The following is a 15,122-nucleotide window of genomic DNA, read 5'->3' as shown; positions in this document are numbered from 1 at the left end:
ATGATAGTTGCGACGACAAAAAAGAAGCATATTCCTTGTCCTAAGGGAAGATAACAACACGGTTGTGTTTGCCTAAAACGGTGTGAGGACGAGATTGCAATATGGAAAGTACGCCGGACGAGCTACGTTTTGTGCAAAGAACTATGGAAGATCCACATGCAGCGACGTGGGAAGACGGGCAGTGGAGCAAGGTTGGAGGGGAAACCTGGAGGTCATCGGGATGTAACTAGGTGAGCGGCGGCGGGTGGAATCTGCCCATACTGCGGCAGCAAGCAGGTGGCGTATGCCCTACCGCGCCGGAGCTTGGTCAGAGAAAACGGCGTGTACCGCAGATCGGGATGTGCTGCCTTGGCGCCGTCGAACGGAGAAACGATGCACGTCCTCCCTTTCCGCCGGCGGACGGGATGCGGCCGGATCAGTGACCAACTATGAGAGAGAGAGAGAGAGGCCACCGCGGCCTTGTGTAAGATACTCTGAAGAGAGACAAACCAGGCAGGGAGGCTCCATTGTATATAGTGGAGCGGACTACCTTTTTCCCATAAAAATCGTTTTATATTCTGTGTACGTGCCATTGAGCGATATAACTTTATTTAAAAATAACGCGCCAACGCATCAAGTCGAACTTTGTTTCGTGCACGCATGGTACATGACCTCCGTAGGTAAAGAACCTCTACACGCATTCAAATTAGCACGTGGGCTGCCATTTCGTACAGAAATGAGCTCCACCATGTACCCGCGCGGGTGTGGCTGGGCACGAAGCGTGAGTACGTGCACGGTGCACCTATTCTCTTCTTGTATACGTACACCACCTACGTGGGGTTGTGTGAGAGAGATACAAACGTAGAGAGATATAGTGTGTGGGTTCGTGAGAGTTTTTTTAGGGGCGGTCAATCAAAAAATGTAACATATGCAATGTGTGTGAAATAGAGTCCTGGTTATATCATATATATAGAGGGTGCGATCCACGAGAAGAGAGTGGAGGTATCCTCGACTTGAGGTGTCCATAGAATCGAAGAGAGGGATGATGTGTGTGTGTGCGCATGCAGTCGATAAAGAGTGCCATCGAATTTGTGTGTGCCCACGTCAAAGATATAGAGTGGCTGGCCTACTAGAACGAGAGAGGGGACAGGTGCGGTTTGTCTCTGTGGCATGGATACCTACCTACAGCGCTCGACTATCGGTGTGTGGTGGGGGGGAGGGAGGCCTAATTAACTATAGAGGTACAATGGCTGGTATATGTGTGGAGGAGGAGAGAGGCCTACCTCATGTATTAAGGGAGATCTACCTCATGTATTAAGGGAGATCGATCGCCATCCATGCATATGTGTAGGAGAGGAATAAGGTTGGGAGAGAGACAGAGCTAGAGTGTTGGAGGGGGTGGTAGTGGAGTTGCTTCTAACAAATGGTGGGATAGGCTTGCTAGACAACCGGAGGGCACGCCTGCAATATCAATAAGAGAGGGGATGGCTGCCTGTCTGTGCACGTGCGTGTGAGAGACGGGTCAGGAGGCATGCACGAATGATGAGGGGGGGAAGATATGGCTGTGGTAAGCAGACATAACTACATAGGAAGATCAGTCGTCCTTTGTCAGAGAAAGGAGAGACATAACTTGTGAGGTACGTCGATCGATGGGGGGGAATAGTTAAAGTCGACCTAGGTATATTTTGGGAGATCGATCGATATACATGCTTGTGTGTGTTAGAAGAAAATGAGGCACGGGGAGAAGGATAGAGAGAGAGGGATGCATCTAGGAGGTGGTGCGAGAGTCATACTATATCGAGGGGGAAGGAGTGTGCGAGTACGAGATCGATGAAAAGAGTGGTGGGAGTGAGGCATGGACGGTGATAAGAGAAGAGGGGAAGCTTGTGTTTGTGCTAGGCACACCTGGCTAGAGAGGCATATCGATCGATGTGTGCCGTAAAGAAGAGCTGGGGGCCTACACACACCGTGGGTGAACGACCTAAAGTGAAAAGATGAATTTGCGCGATGGAGCTAGAGAATGCTGAGGGAGGGTGAGAGGGATGCGGGCGTCTGCATGCACGAGAGAAAGTTAGCGCTAGCTAGCTACAAAGATAAGAGGATTGTGTGGGTGTAAAAGACGAATAGAGATCATACTTCATTATAAAAAGCGAATTCGGATATTTGAAGAATTTATCATAGTGTTTTAAACCGATGCATGTGTGAATATATATAACGGTGATACACATGGTGTGGTTATGAACATGTTATACTACATATTATATATTTTATCTCTACTCTTATAAAAAAACGAAGTTGTTGATGATGGTGCCATCCTGCAATATAGGCCGTCTGATTTATATCTGACGGATAGGAAGGAAACTATGGCAATTTTGAAAAAAGATACCCACACCCCTCTCCATATTTGCAAATTAGGCCTCCCGTTGATCATGTTGATGTTTTGTGGAACGCATGGGCATCTTGCTAGTACTACGTATAACATATAAAACATTGATCATAATTTGGGCTAATGTGTGGCTTTTGCAGCTCAGGTCTAAATACTTGTCATAATGTAGGGGGCGGGGCACTATACTATGTGTGATAAACACGGTGTACACGTATGGAACATGGTTTAGATTATGAATATATAGTTAGTACATCAAATGTACTATTATTTGGAATCAACATCAAGTGTATTCAGAAAATAGAATTCGAGTTCATGTAGTACACATAGTTCATATCTATCTCTATAGTAATCATGTGGTGTGTTATTAAGGTAATACACGAATGATGGTTGAAGTTGGCAACAATCATGATTATAGATTCTTATTGAAACAGAGAAACGAATTCAAATTCAGTTCGAATTGCAGCGGTAGTATAGACATTTGGAATGCACTAAAATGTTGGTATGAGTAGGTTACATGCATTATACAGCAAGCGAAAAAATTTAATTGGACATAACATGGATTCATACTACCGAATAGCATTTAATTGCACTAAATTGTTGGTATGAGTAGCTTTAAATAGCATTTTTATAGTAAAACGGGGCAAGACTCTCTCTTTGTGTGGTGTGAATAGTTTTATTTTTTTTGTTTTATTTTTGGTTGAGGGAAGTGCGAATTGATTTGGTACGTACAAGTACAATATTACACGTTAGGCTTGTCCCTAAAATTCAACCCGCGCCTTGTTATATCCTGAAAATTCAGATATCGTGCTCCCAAAACTGGCGCCTTCACAACCCGTGCCTTGCTATCCCGAAATTACAACGCGCGCGAAAATTCCCTCCAGCTGCCAAATCCCGACACGCGAAATCCCCCTTCTAACCCTGAGCCGAAAGGGCCGCTAGTTCAAATCAGTGGGGGGTACTTTTGTAACACACCCTACATTTTGGACAGGCGCGTCCCTAAGTCATGGTTCACCCCCTCCCATCGCCTCCTTTTTGCCATTCGGAATCCCAGGCCGCCATAACTTCTCCGCTCCAGCCACGAAACCCCACCCTCCTCCGTCCGCCACCTCACCGCTGCCTAGCCGGAGCCTCTTCCCCAACGAATTGTCCACCGCAACAGCTCGACGTCCCTCGTCCACCTTCCTGGATGAGGATCCGTCGTCCATCTCATCGTCCCGCCGGTTCAGCCGCCCCGTCCTCCACCTCCAAGGAGCTGCTCCGACGATCGCCTCGTCTATCGCGGCTGCTCCATCCCCACAGCGTCGCCTTAACCTGCTCCACCGGAACCGCAGCATCCTCACTGACTCCTCGGACGAAGCCGAGGCCTACTCGGCGCCACCAAAGAGGTTGTACACTCATCACATCGCACCTTCTCCTTAGCTCGACCTCCCCGCACCGACGGTGCTCCATCCCGCACCCCCATGGAGCGGCTACCTTGAAGCCGGCGCCGCGGGCGACATCTCCATGGCGGCTCTCCCCCAGTGTGAGGCCCCTTCGGTGGCGGCGTCCATACCAGCCGGATCTACTGCTGCTGCTCCGGCTCTCGCTCGCTCACTCGCGCTGCTGCTCCGGCTCTCGCTCGATCGCTCACTCGCCCAGCTGCTACTGCTCCGGCTCTCGCTCGCTCGCTCGCGCTGCTACTGCTGCTCTCCCCCTCGCTCGTGCTACTGCTCTGCTCCGATTTAGCTACACTTCAGTCGACTTAATCGACTTTTGGGTCAGTCGATTTTCAGGGGGTGGGGGGCTCGCCGGAGTTAAGGAAGAACCACCCGCAGCGGGGACGGGGGCTCGCCGGAGAGGTACCCCACTATCTATCTTAGGGTTCAGGGTGGGGTGGGGGGCTATAGGGATGGCCGGGGCGGCGGTGGACCGGCGGTGGGGAGTTGTTTCGGGGCGGCGAGGCGGCGTTGGGGCCGGCGGTTCGGCCGGTGGTGGCTGGCGGCTCAGGGGGGTGCAGGTTGAAGATGAACTGCAGGCCCTCCCTAAACTACATGTCAAGTGCCTCTCTGCTACCATTGCGTTCAGTTTCGACAGTAACATTCAGATTCCACAGTAAATTTCAGTTTCGACAGTTAAGTTCAGAGTCAACAGTTTTTACCTTATCTGTTGTAGTCAGGTGGTTTTTGGTGATGTAAATTTTACATCTATTTTACATCACCTATTGGAGATGTTATTAGAATCCCACTTGAGATTGACGATGTCTGTCTTGTGCTGCTTCAGCCTTGACGTCTTACGGCTCACCGGGGCTGCTCCAACAATAGAACGATCCATCACAACAGAACAGTGCCCTAGACGCCGTCTACAGATTCCTCATATCTTCCTCCACACCTCCGACAGCCACCTCTGCCTCAACTGCTTCAGCGACCAACCCAATGATGCTGAGGTCGACACGGCTACGGCAAAGAGGTTGTACACTTGTTGCATCACTTATTACTATACATTCATGTCGATCCATTAGGGCTATTTTGGTTCGACGGAAAAACATAGCAATAGGGAATTTTCCAATGGCACTCTACTATTCAATTATTCATACATTTTGTTGAAAGGAATGAAGCAAAACATCCACCTAGACCTACTTTTCAAAATCCTATGCATGAAAACAAGACCAAGTGCATTACTGGAAGAATAACATTCTAACTATACACGCTTTCATATGGTTTCACTTTATTTTGGCCATGTTTCTTTGCATTCCTCTGCTCTTCCAATTCCTGTAAACCAAACACTCAAGTTGACAGAAATCCTGTGTTTACAAATGCTCTGTTTACCATGTGCATTCCTATCCTATTCCGGTGTTTTTCCTATCCCTGCATTTTTAGAATCATGCAAGCCAAATGAGCCCTTACAGAATTACTTCAGTTACAGGTAGGTGTCAAAGGGAACTTTGTGTGGTTTGTCCTGCTCCTGCCGCGACGTCGTCCACCTCAACTGAGCTGCTCCATCGACAGAAACATCCACCAAACCAGAAATCATGACTCCTGACCGTCTTTTCCCGCCTCAGATCTCCTTCCCTGCCGCCGACACCCACCGCAACAGCATCACCATCATCGACTCAGCAGATGAACCTGAGGAGTACACGGGTCCACAAGAGAGGTCGCACTCTTTTGTTTCTGCTGATGTTATGCATTGCTTAAAATTACCTGCTACTTTATCATCGTGTTCACCTCTTGGACTCCAAGTCAGGTCCAAATTAATGTTCAAACTTGAGTTCTAAATTAGTTGTGGGCACATATCGAGGAAGCAATGAATAGTATCTCTGTCTAATATCTGGTTCACCTAGGGTATGCCTATGTTGTTCATCTTGGGTGGGAAACAAATAGTAAAGCAATCATCATCTGTCTTTTTATTAAATTAAGGCAATCATCAGCCTGCTATCATTATTTTTGGATCCATCCACTGGTTGTTACCATCACTCTAAATTTTTGCATGCTCTCCTTACATAATCTCACCATATTTTTTTCGTATGCATGTCAGATATTGTACACAATCATGCTGAACATGTAGAGAAAAAGAGAAGAGTTTTGCGCGGCAATACAATGTTATGCAGACATCGCTCCATGGTGGGTTCAATGGCAAACCCTCCCCACCCCTCTCCAGATTGTAATCCAGAGGAAGATATCTGTTCTGAGGCGGATTCAGACGCCGCTGACCACTCCTATTTACCCCCCAAGGTGTTTGCTCTACCTTGGCATGATGATGTTAGTCATATCATGCATATGTTGCCTTGCAGTGCCTACTTTTGACATCATATATGTCATCTGCTTAGTTTAGACATGTTCTATAATGCCACCTGTTTAGTTTCTATATCATATATGGGAATTGTGCAGTCTCATGTCTTTTAGCCAGCCATAATATACGTGAAATGTGCAATGCCATCCTGTTTAACCAGGCATCATATATTTGAATGATATCTTGCCCATCCTTTTCTTCATTACATTTCCATTTGTCGACAATGTTTGTACATTAAACTACTCTTCCTGTGAATCAGCCATTTGGGTGGGAGATTGAAAAATCTGGAGTGAAAACAAGGCCTTTAGAGCAGACAGTGCTACCTGTCGAAGCAGATCTCTTGTTGGGTCCCAATAGCTCCTCAGAGATGGATTCAGAGACAGATGACCAGTCCTATTCCCCCACCGAGGTGTATGCTCTAACTTGGCACGGTTATACTGCTCATATCATGCATATGGTGTCTTGCATTGCATAGATTAGACATTATATACACAATATTCAACAACATGTTCTTAGTTCAAACATCATATCTAATGCCCTCTGTTTAGCATACAAATCACATATGTGAATTAAATGATGCGATCCTGATTACTTAGATAACATGTAGGTGAATTATGTCATGCGATCCTGTTTAGTTATTCATCATATCTTTGAATTATGTTATGCTATGCTATCCAGTTTAGATAGACATCATATATATGAAATTATGTCATGCTATCCGTTTTAGTTAAACAATATACATGTCAACTATTTCATGCCCTCTTTTTTCCACACTATCTATTGCATCTGTCTCTTATACAATGGCTGTACATTCAACTATGTTTCCTGTTTATCAGCCATTTGAATTGGAGCGGGTGATGCCAGCATCTAGCGGACTAAGAACACGGTATTCAAATAAAACAGTGCTACCTCTTGGTGGAGATAGCACCCCGGTTGTACATGCACGAGAACCAGCCCTACCACACATAACCCAAACTCTCACAGATTGTACCCCTACTGCGATGGACAGAGAACCAGATTCACCCAATCTAACCCCAACCCCAGCAGATAGTAACCCAGTTCTTGTTGACACAGCACCATCTCCACCACAGAGCTCCCAAACAAGAGCAGTTAGCAAGGCAGCTCCAGTGCCCAAAGGGCCAGTACTACCATGGCGAACCCCAACTCCACCAGTTAGTACGCCTATTCCTGTGGAGGAAGCACAACCAGCTAGTCGTAGTTTAGCATCTATCACATTTGATGTTGTTAAATCGTATGTCCGTATCTTCCCATCTTGGAAATATTATACTGAAGATCAAGGAAAATGCCAGTTGCAAGTGTTTGTCCAGGAGTTATGTGTAAGTAATGTTATTCATGGCAATTACTTTGCTTTGTCCCATACATCCTACTTCCATGATGGTTATAACACAGCAAATTTTCCCATTTTTCTCTATAGAGAAGGACCGATTTGGAAACTCGGGATGAGGTAACCTGTGCTAATACCTCTGCTATATTCAAGAATGCTTGGTGGCAGTATCGGAATTACCTGAATAAAACGTACTTCACCGACAAAGAAACTCATCAAATTCCCTTACGTTCTCCTGAGACACATTTACTGGACGATGACTGGGAATGCCTTGTTCTGTACTGGTCCCGAACCAAGAATGTGGTAAGGTCTATGAGCTCATTTTCTATTTTTAAGTACTATATTCTTGCGTCTTACTGTACTCTGTTCATGTAGAACAAGTGCCTAAACCTGAAGAACAACTGTTCTAATTTAAGATTCCATTGCTATCATAGTTCAAAAAAGCGCTAGGCGTGAATTGTGCATTTTGCCACCGCCTTGCACTTTACTGACCAAAGCGCATGCTTATGCGCAGTTATGCACAGATTAAGCGTAGTTATGCGCAATGCGTTTCGGCAACGCCTAGAGCCTAGGCGCGCTTAAGTGCTCGCTTAGGCGCGCCTTTTTTAACTACGATTGCTATCGTGCATACTGCTTTGCTCTTGTATCATTGTATTTACTCATACAAACTTATTTTTAAATTGAAGGATCCAATCGAAACTGCAATGGCACAGCAGGTATGTTCACGCATGTTTCTTTAACATGCTTGCTCTTATCAATAGCTCTGTTGATTTCAATTTCAATTGTGTATACAATTGACTTCTCATATCATGCACATTACTAGCATCACAACAGAGCCAATAGTGTTGTTGTACATGTAGACCCGTGGTACCCATCTGAAATCTTGTTGTGCCGTGTAGTTTCCCATGCTTTGTATTCTTTCACCGCTGCTTTGTCTTGAACTGATATGATTTGAACCGTGTCTCTATTTTGATTTGGCAAGACAATGCAGTGACCATAGGACATAGATATATGTTTGTTTGATGCTTTTATTATGTACTAGTACTTGGCAATAGAAGACTTGGTAGTTTAATCCTGTCCACCTTACTAATGAACTAGTTCACCGAAATGAGTTTCATATACTAGTACATGCTAAACTGTTATGTGTCTGCTTGTTTCTTCTTTTAGAATGCTGACAGAATATTGGGGAAGAGTGCCTTATTAAGCAATGGTAAAGGAAGTAATGCAGATAAGGTTCGGGATAGTGACACATCCTTGTTGGTCTCCAACAAAGCTGATAAAACAGCTAAGGAAGACTATCTCAAAGACAGTGAGACAACCCCAAAGTCCTATCTTGGTTTAGTGTTGGAGTTACTGGCCACTACCGCTTGCACAAGTTATTCAAACTCACTGTCTGAATCAGTTCGGTTTCTTGAGTCTCAACTACAAGCTGAAAGACATCGATCAGCTGTGTTGCGACAAGAAACGGAATGACTGCGGAAGTCCTTGGAGCATTCAGATGCATACTTTCTGGTGCAACAGCAAGCGTTGGAGGATTTTAGCGCCAAACAGGACAAAGCTAATAAGCTTGCTAAGCTTATTTCTAGCATGGTGGATACCACGTTTCTTGAGCTCTTCTGAAGTTGTTTCAGTTATGCTCTTGTTTTGCTGCCGCGTTTATTTCACTGGTGGCCAATTTTGACGGCCAGTGTATGTAATATGCTGCTTTGTTCCCTATATTTGCACCGGTGGCGAACTTTGATGCCCAGTGGATGTAATATGTGTAATAGCGGTAATAGGCTAGCGTTAATTGCTTGCTTATTTATTTCCTTATTGTCTTGTTTAGTTGTTTGTTGTAGTCACTGCAGTTCTTTTTCTGTGTTTTTCTAGTGGCCACAATAACCTATGTTTGGAAACTAGGCCAAAATAATCATGGCAACACACGGACTGTTGTAACCATGGGCCTCCTGTGGGCCGTATGATCCATGGGCCTTCTACGGGACGTAGGATCCATTGGCCTTCTATACGGGCCGTAGGATCCATGAGCCTTCTACGGGCCGTACGATCCACGGGCCTTTTACGGGCCGTAGGATCCATGGGCCTTCTACGGGGCGTATCATCATTTCGCCAATCATGGGTCGTACTATTCGTGGAAAATAATGGGCCGTTTATTGGCCGTATTTGATAACTCTATGAAAACAGCCCAACAGGTTTTTTCGACATGTAAACGGCCCAACGTATTAACGGGCCACAAACGGGCCGACTGTAACCACGGGCTGAATTTGGCCCACAAGAAGAAAATGACAGTAACGGGCCGTAAGTAACTGAATGCTGGAAATGAGCCCAAGAATAAATTGGCCTTGAGAAGGCCGAAAGATACCATGGGCTGGAAACGGCCCAACGGAATAATGGGCCGTTAATGGGTACAAAGTGATACACTGTTCATTACGGGCTAGTTTTACCAAGGGCCGTTAAGGGGCCGAAGGTTACTAAGGGCCTCATATGGGCCGAAATACGTCATGGGCCATACATGGGCCGGAAGTTAAAACGGGCTGGAATTATATTGGACGGCCCAGATGATGCTACTGGGCCTAATTCGGATAGGCCGTAAACGGGCCCTGGGATAGCGGGCTGTAAATGGGCTATATGCGAACAAGCCATTAACAGGCTTGCCATGGGCCGGCCCGCCACCTTTTGACCAAGTCAAATGGGCCGGCCTTTTCACATGAATGGGCCTCTGTTGGGCCGTGCCACGTGTCGACGTATCATAGGCACTTTGGGTCCAATGAGTGGATGACATCTGTCCCAACGGTGAGCCGACACGTGTTTCCTCCAGCCAATGATGATTTTACAGGTGGAAAATCCCCATTGGTCGGGGCTGTTAACGGGTTATCGGATCCAAAACCGGACCTGATAGCTTAACGGCGTTCCGTTACGGTGGACCACGTGTCGGTCACCCTTGACGCGCGATTTATCGTCATGGAAGTGGACAATTTCGTGATGATAATTTTGGTAATGTCATGGAACACTTCTACGACAGCACGGGTATGACTATCTTGATTCTGTCATAAATTTGTCATGGATGTACATGCATGACAGAAAACGTGACCTACTGTGACAAACACGTATCATCACGGAAGTGTATTTTTTTTGTAGTGCAGGACATCAGTCCATTTATCGTTGAGCAGATCTTGGTCAGCTTGAAGCTGCTGCTGCTTCATTTTCAGGCTCCTTGCAGTGGCTATTAGCTGGCGCTTAAAGCGCTCCTGCTCGAGGGGCTCCTCAGGCACGATAAAGTCCCCATTGCCGAGGCTCACCTCCTCTTCGGAGAGCGGATGATAACTACCGTCCTTCGAGTCTTCATTTATGGCCTGTTCGTTAGGGTGACTTGCCCATCCTCCTGATTGTCCTGTTCGGCAGTTTGTTCATCGTGGTCTTCTACGTCTTCGGCACTGTCCGGAGTGTTGTCGTCTCCTGTGCTGTTGTTGCTGTCCTTGCTGCGGTGTGGTTTAGAGCGGCACCGCTGACGCCGGCGCTTTGGTTGTGTCTTAGGGCAGCTATCCTCCACTGGGTTTTCCTTGTCATCGCCGCTATTATCTTTTGGCGTATCCACCATGTATACGTCATATGAGGAAGTGGCCGTCCATCGTCTGGTGAACGGCGGGTTTTGAGCCTCCTCTTCTCCAGCATCGTCGTCCATACCATCGATGTCTTCAGAGTCATAGTCGAGCACGTCGGTTAAGTCATCGACAGTGGCTATGAAGTGGGTGGTGGTTGGGAAGCGAAATTCTCCATCATCAGCCTCCAGTTCAAACCGGACATAGTTCGGCTGTGAGTATCCTGCCAAGGACAGGTTCTTTAATGAGTCTAGTACATCGCCGAAAGGCGAGTGTCGGAAGATGTCTGCGGCGCTGAATTCGAAGATCGATAACCGATCAAGCTCGGCGTCCATGGACGCACATGGTTTGGAACCTATAGTCGGAAACGAGTCCGGAGTTCCGGTGACACAAACGTCACATGAGGCTAAGTCTGTGTGCGGCTCCAACGTCGTGACATCTGCGGCCTCCGTGGCGGGGTCGAGCTTCCCGTCCTCGGGTGGCGCGATTTGCTCCGGATCTAAGGCCAGAGTAGTTGCAGGAGCTATCTCCTGGATGTGGTCAGATTACAGATTTAAGTCATGTTCATCGAGGTGACAGGGAGCGGCTGCCGCGGTCTCGAATCCGTCAAACATCAAGTCTCCGCAGATGTCCGCGACGTAATTCAAGCTCCCGAATCTGACCTGATGGCCAGGGGCGTAGCTCTCGATCTGCTCCAGACGACCAAGCGAGTTGGCCCGCAGTGCGAAGCCGCCGAATACGAAGATCTGCCCGGGGAGGAAGACTTCCCCCTAGATAGCATCTTTGTAGATGATTAAAGGGGCCATCAAACCTCTTAACGACGGCACAGTGGAACTCTCAATGAAAGCACCAATGTCCGTGTCAAAACCGGCGGATCTCGGGTAGGGGGTCCCGAACTGTGCGTCTAGGATCGATGGTAACAGGAGACGGGGGACACAATGTTTACCCAGGTTCGGGCCCTCTCTATGGAGGTAATACCCTACTTCCTGCTTGATTGATCTTGATGAATATGAGTATTACAATAGTTGATCTACCACGAGATCGTAATGGCTAAACCCTAGAAGTCTAGCCTGTATGACTATGGTTATGAGTATATCCCCATCCGGACTAAGCCCTCCGGTTTATATAGACACCGGAGGGATCTAGGGTTACATAAGGTTGGTTACAGAGAAAGGAAATCTTCATATTTGGTCACCAAGCTTACCTTCCACGCCAAGGAGAGTCCCATCCGGACACGGGTGAATTCTTTGGTCTTCGTATCTTCACAGCCCATCAGTCTGGCCCATGGCTAACAGGTCGGTCGCCCGAAGACCCCTTAGTCCAGGACTCCCTCATCCACCGCACCAGAGCTGTTCCTGCTACGCCGTCCTTCGCCACCTCGGATCTGCTTCCCCTCCGCCGACATACGGCCACCGCAACACAGTTAACAATTTGGCCATGGGTTCGTCCAAGGCTCCACCCTCCTCCAAAACATCGGTTCCCCAGGTACAAACAAGAAAATCGGCGCGACTTCTGGAGGACGCAGCACTGGCAACCGGAAATGGTACTCTTCTTCCCTTATTCATGCAAATCTTACATTTCTGCTTGCACGGTATTCATCCCATAGAAGACACTAGTTGACCACTTCTTCTTGATACTAGATGTTCCTAGTAACTCGCGATGCACAAGGTTTCTCCTCATATACTATTTCACCTTAGCTAGAGGTTCGTTGCCCCCCTGGATTTCAATTCCTGTCAGTTGATTCCCAATTAAAGGAAGCATTCCCCGGCGTAACAGGCGCTAGCCCGCCTATTACGCCGGGGAAGTAGCGCCTCGGTGTTTATCTTAGCGGCGTGTGGGGCCTAGAGCTGCTGGCGCCTGATCTGGAGGTCGGCCGGGATTAAAGGGATGGCCGGGGGGCGCTGCCAAGCACGGCGGTGGTGTGAGGTCGAGGGAAGGACGGGGCAGCGGAGGCAGGGGTCTGGGCCGGTGGTCGCTGGCGGTTCAAGAAAGATCATCAACAGTGACTGGCGGGAGGTAGATGAAGGCCATCTCCCGTTCCTTATAGATCGGACGGTTCATAAAAAAATCGATTGACCTATTTATTTTCAGTCGACTGTTATTTTGATAGGACCACATGTGGTGGTGTGCTGGAGGAGTACCTGCATTTCCCGGCCATCCCTATGCTCATATATTACAAAATCATACGTAGTAGAATCTAATTTTGTTTGCCATGCAATGTTGTAGAGCTATCATATGTCTCCTGTCATTTATTTTGCAGCCACCTGCTATCTGCTACTTTTACAGTGCACTAGTTCTGCACACACTTCACCCATACTCTCACTATTGTGTTTTTATGCAAGGGTATTTCAGACTCTGCCTTGACAGAAGTAGAAAAGAAAAGAGAGAAGTCGCTCCTGCTTGCTTCGCGGGCAGGCAAGACACGTGTTTTCGCTTTAATGGTAGGATGTTCAACAGATGGAGGCGGTAAACGTAGCTCTGGAGTTGATGATCTTGCTCGCAATGAACCACCATCCCAGGTGCCTGCTTTAACTTCGCGGTGTCATATGTGGTTCCATGTTGCATATGGTGTCTAGCTTGTATTTGAAAGGTCGAAGTTGCTCTTTATTAAGATAAGGAAAGATATTTTTTACATGAACCACCATCCCGGGAGCACCAGAAGAAAAATATCTAGTCAGGGCACTGGCCGAGCCAGTGACAAGCCCAGCACAAACAGGCATCACCTGGAAGCCAACTAAAAAGCCACGATGGTGGCAAAGCAGCTCGCCTCCCACCAGGCTCTCAGGTCCTAGATGATCATGCTCACCACTCCATCCGGATGTCTAGCTTGTATTGCTTCCAATTTGGTTAAATTGCATCTGCTTAGCTTACACATTATACCTTTGAATATGACATGCCTTCCTGTTTTTGGTACATACTAGTACATATGTCTATTAACCATGTTCTTACATCAAACTAATGTTCTTGTGTATCCCTCATCAATCACTTATGATGAGGCAGTCAGGCCAGTGGACTACTGTGAGTAAAGATCCTCATTTAAAGAATGCAGCGTCAGCCTCCCCACATGATTCTCAAGAAACAGCAAGGCTAGATGAAGATAGTGAACGTAGCTTTGTAGTTGATTACCGCATTTCCCCTACACGAGCATCGCAGGTGCTTGCTCTAACTTGGCAGCGTGATATGTGGTTGCATGTTGCATATGGTGTCTAGATTGTAATTCTTCCAATCTGGTTAAATTGCATGTGCTATTCTGCTTAGTTTATACATCATACCTGTTAATGTGACATGCCTTCCTGTTTTTAGTACATAGTACATCTGTCTATTAAGCATGTCCTTACATAAAACTATTGTTTTTTTTTGTATCCCACATCAATCAATATGACGAGACACCTTTAGTATATGCAGTGCGCTATTAGTTGCATCTTTCATATGATTTATAGCATGCGCTGCTTCTAATTTGTTGAAATGCCATTTATGATGGGACGCTTTTTGCTTGGCAGAGTCATATTGGTTGCATCTTTCACGTGGTGTCTAGCTTGCATTGCTTCTTATTTGTTGAAATGGCTTCTGCTTAGTTTACACAAACAGTTGTGAATATGCCATGTCGTCCTTTTTTCGTACATATTCCATCCTGGTATCATGTGTTTGCCTTATATCAAAGTAGTGATTGTCAGTATCATGCACGAATGAGTTCTGAAGAGTGAATTTTATTGCTTTTTCTTGTCGGTTTTACTTCACAATTAAAAATCAACAAAGCGGAAGGAAGTTAGCAAGGCAGCGGATAAAGGCGCTCCTTCCAAACGGAGGGCCTCTACAGATTCTACTCCTCCAACCCCCCAAGATGATTTGCAAGACAACACATGCATAGACACTCAACGTAGCTGTGTTGATGATGAGCACGTCTCCCCTAGTGCACCATCACAGGTGCTCCCTCTAACTTGGCACTGTTATATGTGGTTGCATGTTATGTATGATGTCTAGCTTGTATTGCTTCTAATTTTGTTGAACTCCGTCTGCTTACTTTACATATTATACTTGTGAATAAGACACG

This window comes from Aegilops tauschii, chromosome 5 (assembly GCF_002575655.3).
Source record: "Aegilops tauschii subsp. strangulata cultivar AL8/78 chromosome 5, Aet v6.0, whole genome shotgun sequence".
NCBI classification, from domain to species: domain Eukaryota; kingdom Viridiplantae; phylum Streptophyta; class Magnoliopsida; order Poales; family Poaceae; genus Aegilops; species Aegilops tauschii.
The sequence above is the reverse complement of the archived record's forward strand: the minus strand, read 5'-3'. Positions refer to the sequence as shown.